Genomic DNA, 13006 nt, shown 5'->3' with positions numbered 1-13006 from the left:
TTCTAAACTGCCTCTGGAAGCAACGTCAGCAACAAGAACTGTTCATTGGGAGCTTCATGTAATGCTCGCCGCCATTGGACTCTGGAGCAGTGGAAACGCGTTCTCTGGACGGATGAATCACACTTCACCATCAGGCAGTCCGACGGACGAATCTGGGTTTGGCATAGTGCCAACGGCAAATATTAGTGGATGAGGAATAATGGTTTGGAGCTGTTTTTCATGGTTAGGTCTAGGCCCCTTAATTCTAGTGAAGGCAAATAATTAATCTACAGCATAACAATGACATTCTAGATGATTCTGTGCTTCAAACTTTGTAGCAACAGTTTGGGGAAGGTCCTTTCCTGCTTCAGCATGACAATGCCCACAAGCACAAGGCGAGATCCATGCAGCAATGCTTCAATATCTAGTGGAAAGCCTTCCCAGAAGAGTGGAGGCTGTTATAGCGGCAAAGGGGGGGGGGGGGGGCAATTCCATATTAATGCCGATGATTTTGGAATGAGATGTTCAACAAGCATACTTTTGGCCATGTAGTGTATATACAGGGTTGTGTTAGCCATCCCACTGTGTTAACCATAGAGACATTCTCACTATGTTATCCCTAGTCCACTGTGTTAACCATACAGCCAGTCTCACTATGTTATCTCTAGCCCACTGTGGAGCAGCAGGACACAGGTATCCATCTATCTCTCCAGTTGATCCCTGTAAATCCCAGGTTAGTACTGAGGAGGTGAGAGAAACATAAAGAGGATTACTGGACAGCTCACTGTTTAGCCTGGGCCAGACCAAGACCAGACCAAGGCACCTGACCAGGAACAGACCAGGACCAGATCAAGAACAGGCCAAGGACCAGATCAGGACCAGACCAAGGACCAGACCAGGACCGGGACCAGACCAGGACATCAAGATACTACAGTCAATGACTGTCTCATATAGAACCTTTTTTTGACTAAATAGAGCACTACTTTTGACCAGAGCTGTGTGACAATGACCACGGACAAAAATATCTGGGACCAGGCTAGCCCTTCTCCGTCCCCAGACCTGCAGCCAGGCTAGCATGCATACAGCATGACTATACCCATTACCAATACATTGCTCTAGACTACAGGTTTCAAACTCATTTCACAGAGAGCCAAGTGTCTGTGGGTTTTCACTACTCCATTGTCCTTGATCTAATTAAAGTCACTAATTAGTGAGGAATTCCCTTCACCTGGTTGTCTAGGTCTTAATTGAAAGGAAAAAAACAAAAACCAGCAGACACTAGGCACTCCATGGAATGAGTTGGACACCCCTGCTGCAGACTATTCTAGAAGCTGTAACGGTCATGGTGTGAAAAGGCCCTGAGCTATTGTTTTTTTAAGGGACCTGCCTTTCCTCTGGGACGAACCCTGCCACATAGAGGACCAATAACGGACTGCCTTTCCTCTGGGACCAACCCTGTCACATAGAGGACCAATAACGGACAGGCTTTCCTCTGGGACCAACCCTGCCACATAGAGGACCAATAACGGAGAGCCTTTCCTCTGGGACCAACCCTGTCACATAGAGGACCAATAACGAACAGCCTTTCCTCTGGGACCAACCCTGCCACATAGAGGACCAATAACAGACAGGCTTTCCTCTGGGACCAACCCTGTCACATAGAGGACCAATAACGAGCAGCCTTTCCTCTGGGACCAACCCTGCCACATAGAGGACCAATAACAGACAGGCTTTCCTCTGGGACCAACCCTGTCACATAGAGGACCAATAACGAACAGCCTTTCCTCTGGGACCAACCCTGCCACATAGAGGACCAATAACAGACAGGCTTTCCTCTGGGACCAACCCTGTCACATAGAGGACCAATAACGAACAGCCTTTCCTCTGGGACCAACCCTGCCACATAGAGGACCAATAACAGACAGGCTTTCCTCTGGGACCAACCCTGTCACATAGAGGACCAATAACAGACAGGCTTTCCTCTGGGACAAAGTGAGAGTTCTTCCTAAAACAACAACTAGTGGTCAGAGCATTGGGTCAGTAACCGAAAGGTTGCTGGATCGAATTCCCGAGATAACAAGGTACAAATCTGTTGTTCTGCCGCCGAGCAAGGAAGTTAACCCGCTGTTTCCCGGGTGCCGAAAATGATTAAGGCAGCCCCCCCCGCACTTCTCTGATTCAGAGTGGTTGGGTTAAACGCGGAAGGCACATTTCAGTAGAAGGCATTCAGTTGTACAACTGACTTAGGTATCCCCCCTTTCCCTAAACCTGTCCCTGGTCTGTGTTGCTGACGAACTGGACACCAAGGGGTAACATATACACAACAGGTTACATGAAATCATAATACACTGAACAAAAATATAAACGCTACATGGATTAATTTCAAGGACTTTACTGAGTTATAGTTCTTATTAACGGAAATGTATTCAAATACATTCATTAGAACCTAATCTATGAATTTCACATGAATTTCACATAAATATGCATCTATTAGTCACAGACTGCCTTATAAAAATACAAGTCACAGACTGCCTTATAAAAATACAAGTCACAGACTGCCTTATAAAAATAAAAGTCACAGACTGCCTTATAAAAATAAAAGTCACAGACTGCCTTATAAAAATAAAAGTCACAGACTGCCTTATAAAAATAAAAGTCACAGACTGCCTTATAAAAATAAAAGTCACAGACTGCCTTATAAAAATAAAAGTCACAGACTGCCTTATAAAAATAAAAAAGAAGGGTAGGGCCGTGGATCAGAAAACCAGTCCGTATCTGGTGTGACCGCCATTTGTCTCATGCAGCGTGACAGATCTCCTTCGCACAGTTTCATCAGCTGCCCGGGTGGCTGGTCTCAGACGTTCCTGCAGGTGAAGAAGCCGGTTACACGTGGTCTGCGGTTGTGAGGCCGGTTGGACGTACTGCCAAATTTTCAAAAATGACGTTGGAGGCGGCTTATGGCAAAGAAATTAAACATCCAATTCTCTGGCAACAGCTCTGCTGAACATTTCTGCAGTCAGCATGCCAAGTGTACGCTCCCTCAAAACTTGAGACATCTGTGGCATTGTGTTGTGTCACAAAACTGCACATTTTAGAGTGGCCTATTATTGTCCCCAGCACAGGGTGAACCTGTGTTATGATCATGCTGTTTAATCAGCTCCTTCATATGCCATACCTGTCAGGTAGATGGATTATCTTGGCAAAGAAGAAATGCTCACTAACTTTATATGTTTCGTTCATATTTTTTGTTTCAGTGTAAAAAAAAAAAACAGAATGAGCAGCGGTTGCGATTGTAAGAGCCAAATAAACAAACATTATATTGTCTATAAAACCACCACATCCTCAGTCATTCAGAGCTGTTGGGTCTGCAGACTTCAGCTCCCTGCATAAAGAGGCTCTTCAAGCTGCCAGGTACAGTATATAGCTGTGGCTAGTAGGAAAGACAGCAGTGAAGTGGATTAATAGGATTAGAATCAACTCTCTCTCTCTCCCTCTATCCTTCTATCCCTCTCTTACCTCTCTCTAATAGTTCCACCACTCTCTCCATGCGCCCCCCTCTCTCTGTCTTTCACACACACTCTCTCTCTCTCTCTCCGAGTCCCACCTCTCTCTCGCTCACTCCCACTCTCTCTCTCTCTCTCCGAGTCCCACCTCTCTCTCGCTCACTCACTCTCTCTCTCCGAATAACACCTCTCTCTCGCTCACTCCCACTCTCTCTCTCCAAGTCCCACCTCTCTCTCGCTCGCTCACTCACTCTCTCTCTCTCTCCAAGTCCCACCTCTCTCTCGCTCACTCACTCACTCACTCTCTCTCTCTCTCCAAGACCCACCTCTCTCTCTCTCCAAGTCCCACCTCTCTCTCGCTCACTCCCACTCTCTCTCCAAGTCCCACCTCTCTCTCGCTCACTCTTTCTCTCTATCTCCGAGTCCGACCTATCTCTTGCTCACTTCCACTCTCTCTCTCTCTCTCCGAGTCCCACCTCTCTCTCACTCACTCATTCTCTCTCTCCAAGTCCCACCTCTCTCTCTCTCTCTCTCTCTCTCTCCCCTACCATTCTCTCTCACCCCTTCTCTCTCACCCCCTCTATTTCCCACTCTCAACACTTTTCCCTGCTCACGTCTCCACCTTCACCTTTCTCTCTCCCTCCCTCCCACCTCCCCTCCCCACTCTCTCATCTATGATAATGCATTAGCTAAGAAAATATTTGACCTGTTGCTGCATAACTCAATTAGACTGTGAACCCCCTGAGGAGACGTGCTGTTGATGCTGATGCTGCTTGGGTTCTCTCTATCCTCCCATTATTACATAACTATCTTCACAGCAAAAAAACACAATTCCCCCATTTCACACCATTAAGCTCTGTTCATTTCACTCTCCTACATGCAGCGTCCATTTTACATTCCCAATTCATTCCTTCATCCATCACTCACTATCCCTAAAGCTGAGCCTGTCTAATGTATTGATTCAAATGCACTTATTCTTCCTTCAGCATACAGAGGGCATTTAGAAATCATCAAACAATAGAATATTTAGAAATTAAATGGTTTTAAGAGCTCTTTCACAACACATTGCTTATATGTTGCCGTCTGTAATAACCGCAGCCCAAAACACTGCCAAGCACAGCGGTGTAAAACATGTCCCCCTTGACAACAGATTCGTACACACAATGCTCTCAGGGTCAATCTCGAGGGGCGTCAAAACAATGTTTTGATATCAATAGGTTTGCCTGTGAATTTGAGAGTGGTTACATCCCTCAGCTGTTAATCCAAGCAAGTTTCAGGATGTCAGGACTGTTATTTTCCAAGATTGTGCCTTTAACGTGACCTAAACAGACCCAACCTCATCCAGATGGTGACACCTAATGACCCTAATCATAATCAACATCACACTGTATACACACACACAGAGAGAGAGCGAGAGAGAGAGAGAGAGAGAGAGAGAGAGACAGAGAGAGAGAGAGAGAGAGAGAGAGAGAGAGGGGAAGAGGGAGAGAGAGAGAGAGAGAGAGAGAGAGAGAGAGAGAGAGAGAGAGGGGAAGAGAGAGAGAGAGAGAGAGAGAGAGAGAGAGAGAGAGAGAGAGAGAGAGAGAGAGGGGAAGAGGGAGAGAGAGAGAGAGAGAGAAAGAGAGAGACTGAAATATATAAACAACCAGGGTATGCTGAATTCATAGGCCTAACTAATGGTGTCTTCTATAGAGACTAGGATGCAAGAAGACTGTTTAAAACGATTTTAAAAAGCCATCTGCTATGTTTGTGCTGGACGTACTAATTACATTAGGTCAGTACAATGTGCTGGATTGTCAACACAGTGTCCGATTGCACAGGAGACTTTCCGGCAAATGATGGAGTGCGCGGGCAGGTTAGTGGGCACGCCGGCAATCGATTCGTTTATTTTGTTTACATGCTGTGGCGCGAAATTATACGCCCTAATATCCAATTAAAAACTAAGTAAATAAATAAAAAACTAAGTGATAATTGTGTTCGGTGGGGATATTACAACAAAGAATATGGAAACAAAGCAAGATGTGGTGTATATATAGGCAACCATAACATTATTGAAACAAAAGATAAAAAACGGGGCTCGTTACGATGTAACACAAACCCAGATATTTCTATAATATCGTGATTTTCTGTGTGTTTTCTCCACGTCTTGCAAACAAGCATTCTTTAGAAAAAGCCTTGAACACCCTGTCCAAATCAACCTACGGCTGTTATTGATGAAGAACAAAGGAAGGTGCACCTGCTTCACTCACCTCCGTAACGACCCAGCATGTACAAGATATATGCCCAGTCAGATTCCGTTGAATCCTCTCCTCTGTGTCAACTAGCAGCCTCCAAGACAGTCATCGTCCTCAACCGTCAACGCAGTCCCTGTCCGCCCCAAACGCTACAGAGGCACCGGGACCACGGCTTGGCAGAGAGAGAGCACTGCCCACGAACACCAAGCCATCGGGAAACACTAGAACAACGTCTCACCGCTCAAGCTTCACTCTCTCCTGGATAACGGCAGTGTAATGTCCCCCTCCTATCATATGCCATGTAAATAATGGTTCGAATATGGATAGAAATGGAAAATCAAGACTGTTTTTAATATAAACTGTTGTCATAAATCGGGTTCATCACTTGGTTTGAGATTTCTTGTCTTTTGTTCTTCCCAATCCGACGGCTGTGGTTTCTTTGTGTTCACGCTTCCCCTGCAAGCATCGTGCAGCCCCAGCTTTCCTTGGATGATACCATGTGCACAAGAACGCGGGGTTGTAGGAATACAGCAGCACTGAGGAGAATATCAATGGGTGGAGAGCAAGAGCAGGAAAGACCGGTTCCAGGCATAAGCGACATAAGCGGTCGCTTAGGGCTTCAGGCCACTGGGAACTTAGTCGGAGGTCTCAATTTACTGTGTCAAGTTAAAAATAGTAGAATACACCGAGGTACAAGTTTGAAAAATGATTGTGCATCAGCAGTTTTTCCTCTTGTTATGTCAGTCACTGAAAGTCACTCCATTAGCCATGTCAGCTAAAAAAACAAACAATTTTAAGATAGATCTGGCTATCTAAACTATCTTAAACTTGTGAATGAATGAAGTGCATTTTATTTTCGTGGCAAATCGCCAGGATTAATTGTCACATAAAACAAACATTACAATAATGCAATGATAATTCTTCGTGGCTGGTTCTCTGCAGTGAGCATCGCATAAAGAGTGAAACATTTATACATACTAGTAAATAGATTATTCAAACAATAGATACATTCAAAGAGCTGTAAAAAAATACATACATAAATAAACATACATACATACATACATACATACATACATGACATACTTACACTACCGTTCAAAAGTCTGGGGTCACTTAGAAATGTCCTTGTTTTTTAAAAAAGCTTTTTTTTTTTTTTTGTACATTAAAAGTTGGACAAAATTGATCAGAAATACAAAAGAAGACATTGTTAATGTTGTAAATGACTATTGTAGCTGGAAACGGCAGATTTTTTTATGGAATATCTACATAGGCGTACAGAGGCCCATTATCAGCAACCTTCCAAGTTTATAATTTTAAAAGGCTAATTGATTATTATAAAACCCTTTTGCAATTATATTAGCACAGTCTATTCTTGTTCTGAGAAATGAAGGCTACTCCATGTGAGAAATTGCCAAGAAACTGAAGATCTCATACAACACGCTGTGTACAGAACAGCACAAACTGTCTCTAACCAGAATAGAAAGAGGAGTGGGAGGCCCCGGTGCACAACTGAGCAAGTGGACAAGTACACTCAACTGGCAGCTTCAATAAATAGTAGCCGCAAAACCTTTTTTGCTTTACTTTCAAAAACAAGTACATTTCTAAGTGACCCCAGACTTTTGAACGGTACTATATATAAAAGTATGTGGACACCCCTTCAAATGAGTGGATTTGGGTATTTCAGCCACACCTGTTGCTGACAAGTCTATACAATCGAGCACACAGCCATGCAATCTCCATAGACAAACGTTGGCATTAGAATGGCTTTAGTGAAGAGCATTGGTGACTTTCAACGTGGCACCGCCATAAGATGCCACCATTCCAACAAGTCAGTTCAACAAATTTCTGCCCTGCTCGAGATGCCCCGGTAAACTGTAAATGCTCTTATTGTGAAAAGCAAATGTCTAGGAGCAACAACAGCTCAGCTAGCAAAGTGGTAGGCCACACGAGCTCAGGGAACGGGACAGCCATGTGTTGAAATGCGTAGCGTGTAAAAATCATCTGTTCTCGGTTGCAACACTCACCGCCGAGTTCCAAACTGCCTCTGGAAGCAACGTCAGCACACAACAATAGTGTATAGTGTATTTAGTGTATATAGTGTATAGTATATATTGTGTATATAGTGTATAGTATATTTAATGTATATAGTGTATGGTATATTTAGTGTATAGTCTATATAGTGAATATAGTGTATAGAGTGTGTATTATATATGGTGTATATAGTGCATAAAGTGTGTAGTATATTTAGTGTATATGTTGTATAGTATATATAGTGTATAGTATGTATAGTTCATATAGTGTACGTATATCGTTTATAGTATGTATAGTGTGTATAATGTGAATACTGTATTGTGTTTAAAGTGTATAGTGTATATACTGTATAGCATATATAGTGAATATAATATATAGTATATATAGTCTATATAGTTTATAGCATATATAGTTTGTATAGTGTGAAGACTGTATTGTGTATCTATATACATACTATATACACTGTATACACTATATAATCTGTACATACTATATACAGTATTTATTCACAACAGTATCTCGGACCTGCCTGGTGTGTTCCTTGTTCTTCATGATGCTCTCTGCGCTTTTAACGGACCTCTGAGACTATCACAGTGCATGTGCATTTATACGGAGACTTGATTACACACAGGTGGATTGTATTTATCATCATTAGTCATTTAGGTCAACATTGGATCATTCAGAGATCCTCACTGAACTTCTGGAGAGAGTTTGCTGCACTGAAAGTAAAGGGGCTGAATAATTTTGCACGCCCAATTTTTCAGTTTTTGATTTGTTAAAAAAGTTTGAAATATCCAATAAATGTCGTTCCACTTCATGATTGTGTCCCACTTGTTGTTGATTCTTCACAAAAAAATACAGTTTTATATATTTATGTTTGAAGCCTGAAATGTGGCAAAAGGTCGCAAATGTCATGTACTGTCATGTTGTGTCTTGTCTCTGTCCTTTCCCTTCACCCTGTCTCCCTCTGCTGGTCGTTGTTAGGTTACCTTTTCTCCCCCGCTTTCCCCCAGCTGTTCCTTGTCTCCTCTAACTACCCATTCACCCCGTTTCCCACCTGTTCCCTTTTTTCCCTCTGATTAGGTCCCTATATCTCTCTCTGTTTCTGTTCCTGTCCTTGTCGGATTCTTGTTTGTTGTGTTTCATGCCTGAGCCAGACTATCGTCATGTTTGCTGTAACCTTGTCCTGTCCTGTCGGAATCTGCCGGTCTATCTGAGCCTACCTATGTTTGGTTATTAAAGAAGCTCTGTTTAAGTTAGTTCGCTTTTGGGTCCTCATTCACTCACCATAACAGAAGAATCCGACCAAGAATGGACCCAGCGACTTCGGATCCTCTCCACTCAGCCGTCGGGATCCAGGGAGCGATGCTAGGCAGACACGAGCAGGAAGTGTCTGCTGCTCGACATGCCGTTGAGACCCTGGCCACCCAAGTCTCCAACCTCACAGAACAGGTTCACCATCTCCGCCTCGATCCACCGGCCACTTCCAGGGCTTTCGAATCTCCGGAGCCCAGAATCAATAACCCGCCGTGTTACTCTGGGGAGCCCACTGAATGCCGCTCGTTCCTCACCCAGTGTGATATTGTGTTTTCTCTCCAGCCCAACACTTACTCCAGGAGCACTGCTCGTGTCGCCTACGTCATATCTCTCCTTATTGGACGGGCTCGTGAGTGGGGCACGGCAATCTGGGAGGCAAGGGCTGAGTGTACTAACCAGTATCAAGACTTTAAGGAGGAGATGATACGGGTTTTTGATCGATCTGTTTTTGGGGAGGAGGCTTCCAGGGCCCTGTCTTCCCTATGTCAGGGTAATCGATCCATAACAGACTACTCTATTGAGTTTCGCACTCTTGCTGTCTCCAGTGGCTGGAACGAGCCGGCCTTGCTCGCTCGTCTTCTGGAGGGTTTCCGCGCAGAGGTAAAGGATGAGATTCTCTCCCGGGAGGTTCCTTCCAGCGTGGATTCCTTGATTGAACTCGCTATTCGCATTGAGCGACGGGTTGATCTTCGTCACCGAGCTCGTGGAAAGGAGCTCGCGCTCTCCGTCGCCTCCCTCTCCGCATCACTACCATCTTCCTCTGCCGGCTCGGGTGCTGAGCCCATGCAGCTGGGAGGTATCCGCATCTCGACTAAGGAGAGGGAACGGAGAATCACCAACCGCCTCTGTCTCTATTGCGGTTCCGCTGGTCATTTTGTCACTTCATGTCCAGTAAAAGGCCAGAGCTCGTCAGTAAGCGGAGGGCTACTGGTGAGCGCTACTACTCCTGTCTCTCCTTCAAGATCCTGCACTACCTTGTCGGTCCATCTACGCTGGACCGGTTCGTCAGCTTCCTGCAGTGCCTTAATAGACTCTGGGGCGGAGGGCTGTTTTATGGACGAGACCTGGGCTCGGGAACATGACATTCCTCTCAGACAGTTAAAGGAGCCCACGGCCTTGTTCGCCCTGGATGGTAGTCCTCTCCCCAGGATTCAGCGTGAGACGCTACCTTTAACCCTCACTGTTTCTGGTAATCATAGTGAAACCATTTCTTTTTTAATTTTTCGTTCACCTTTTACACCTGTTGTTTTGGGCCATCCCTGGCTAGTTTGTCATAATCCTTCCATTAATTGGTCTAGTAATTCTATCCTCTCCTGGAACGTCTCTTGTCATGTGAAATGTTTAATGTCTGCTATCCCTCCTGTTTCCTCTGTCTCTTCTTCACAGGAGGAGCCTGGTGATTTGACAGGGGTGCCGGAGGAATATCACGATCTGCGCACGGTGTTCAGTCGGTCCAGGGCCACCTCTCTTCCTCCACACCGGTCGTATGATTGTAGTATTGATCTCCTTCCGGGAACCACCCCCCCCCGGGGTAGACTATACTCTCTGTCGGCTCCCGAACGTAAGGCTCTCGAAGATTATTTGTCTGTAGCTCTTGACGCCGGTACCATAGTCCCCTCCTCCTCTCCCGCCGGAGCGGGGTTTTTTTTTGTCAAGAAGAAGGACGGGTCTCTGCGCCCCTGCATAGATTATCGAGGGCTGAATGACATAACAGTGAAGAATCGTTATCCGCTTCCTCTTATGTCTTCAGCCTTCGAGATCCTGCAGGGAGCCAGGTTTTTCACTAAGTTGGACCTTCGTAACGCTTACCATCTCGTGCGCATCAGGGAGGGGGACGAGTGGAAGACGGCGTTTAACACTCCGTTAGGGCACTTTGAATACCGGGTTCTTCCTTTCGGCCTCGCTAACGCTCCAGCTGTCTTTCAGGCATTAGTCAATGATGTCCTGAGAGACATGCTGAACATCTTTGTTTTCGTTTACCTTGACGATATCCTGATTTTTTCACCGTCACTCCAGATTCATGTTCAGCACGTTCGACGTGTCCTCCAGCGCCTTTTAGAGAATTGTCTTTTTGTGAAGGCTGAGAAGTGCACTTTTCATGCCTCCTCCGTCACATTTCTCGGTTCTGTTATTTCCGCTGAAGGCATTAAGATGGATCCCGCTAAGGTCCAAGCTGTCATTGATTGGCCCGTCCCTAAGTCACGCGTCGAGCTGCAGCGCTTTCTCGGCTTCGCGAACTTCTATCGTCGTTTCATCCGTAATTTCGGTCAGGTGGCAGCTCCTCTCACAGCCCTTACTTCTGTCAAGACGTGCTTTAAGTGGTCCGTTTCCGCCCAGGGAGCTTTTGATCTCCTCAAGAATCGTTTTACATCCGCTCCTATCCTTGTTACACCTGACGTCTCTAGACAGTTCGTTGTCGAGGTTGACGCGTCAGAGGTGGGCGTGGGAGCCATCCTTTCTCAGCGCTCCCTCTCTGACGACAAGGTCCACCCATGCGCGTATTTTTCTCATCGCCTGTCGCCGTCGGAACGTAACTATGATGTGGGTAACCGCGAACTGCTCGCCATCCGGTTAGCCCTAGGCGAATGGCGACAGTGGTTGGAGGGGGCGACCGTTCCTTTTGTCGTTTGGACTGACCATAGGAACCTTGAGTACATCCGTTCTGCCAAACGACTTAATGCGCGTCAGGCGCGTTGGGCGCTGTTTTTCGCTCGTTTCGAGTTCGTGATTTCTTATCGTCCGGGCTCTAAGAACACCAAGCCTGATGCTTTGTCTCGTCTCTTCAGTTCTTCAGTAGCCTCCACTGACCCCGAGGGGATTCTCCCTGAGGGGCGTGTTGTCGGGTTGACTGTCTGGGGAATTGAGAGGCAGGTAAAACAAGCGCTCACTCACACTCCGTCGCCGCGCGCTTGTCCTAGGAACCTTCTTTTCGTTCCCGTTCCTACTCGTCTGGCCGTTCTTCAGTGGGCTCACTCTGCCAAGTTAGCCGGCCACCCTGGCGTTCGGGGTACGCTTGCTTCCATTCGCCAGCGTTTTTGGTGGCCCACCCGGGAGCATGACACGCGTCGTTTCGTGGCTGCTTGTTCGGTCTGCGCGCAGACTAAGTCCGGTAACTCTCCTCCTGCCGGCCGTCTCAGGCCGCTTCCTATTCCCTCTCGACCGTGGTCTCACATCGCCTTAGATTTTGTCACCGGACTGCCTTCGTCAGCGGGGAAGACTGTTATTCTTACGGTTGTCGATAGGTTCTCTAAGGCGGCTCATTTCATTCCCCTTGCTAAGCTTCCTTCTGCTAAAGAGACGGCACAAATCATCATCGAGAATGTTTTCAGAATTCATGGCCTTCCGTCAGACGTCGTTTCGGACAGAGGTCCGCAATTCACGTCTCAATTTTGGAGGGAGTTTTGCCGTTTGATTGGGGCTTCCGTCAGTCTCTCTTCCGGCTTTCACCCCCAGTCTAACGGTCAAGCAGAACGGGCCAATCAGACTATTGGTCGCATCTTACGCAGTCTTTCTTTTCGTAACCCTGCGTCTTGGTCAGAACAGCTCCCCTGGGCAGAATACGCCCACAACTCGCTTCCTTCGTCTGCGACCGGGCTATCTCCTTTTCAGAGTAGCCTCGGGTACCAGCCTCCGCTGTTCTCATCTCAGTTCGCCGAGTCCAGCGTCCCCTCCGCTCAGGCTTTTGTCCAACGTTGCGAGCGCACCTGGAAGAGGGTCAGGTCTGCACTTTGCCGTTATAGGACGCAGACTGTGAGGGCTGCTAATAAGCGTAGAACTAAGAGTCCTAGATATTGTCGCGGTCAGAGAGTTTGGCTCTCCACTCAGAACCTTCCCCTTAAGACGGCTTCTCGCAAGTTGACCCCGCGGTTCATTTGTCCGTTCCGTATTTCTCGGGTCATTAATCCTGTCGCAGTTCGACTTCTTCTTCCGCGATACCTTCGT

General features: G+C 46.3%; 1 protein-coding gene across 1 annotated transcript in view; it reads right to left on the bottom strand.

The window, feature by feature from the left end:
* Positions 1–6163, bottom strand: part of tmem198aa (transmembrane protein 198aa) — an 84409-nt gene extending 78246 nt beyond the window's left edge. Inside the window, exon 1 of the mRNA XM_036959461.2 lies at positions 5732–6163. The gene's annotated coding sequence lies outside the window, so the exon portion shown is untranslated. The remainder of the gene's footprint in view (positions 1–5731) is intronic.
* Between the last annotated feature and the right edge of the window lie 6843 nt (positions 6164–13006).

The sequence above is a fragment of the Oncorhynchus mykiss genome, chromosome 22, assembly GCF_057628025.1.
Source record: "Oncorhynchus mykiss isolate SJ-2025 chromosome 22, ASM5762802v1, whole genome shotgun sequence".
Classification (NCBI taxonomy): Eukaryota; Metazoa; Chordata; class Actinopteri; order Salmoniformes; family Salmonidae; genus Oncorhynchus; species Oncorhynchus mykiss.
This window is presented reverse-complemented; position numbering and strand designations above follow the sequence as displayed.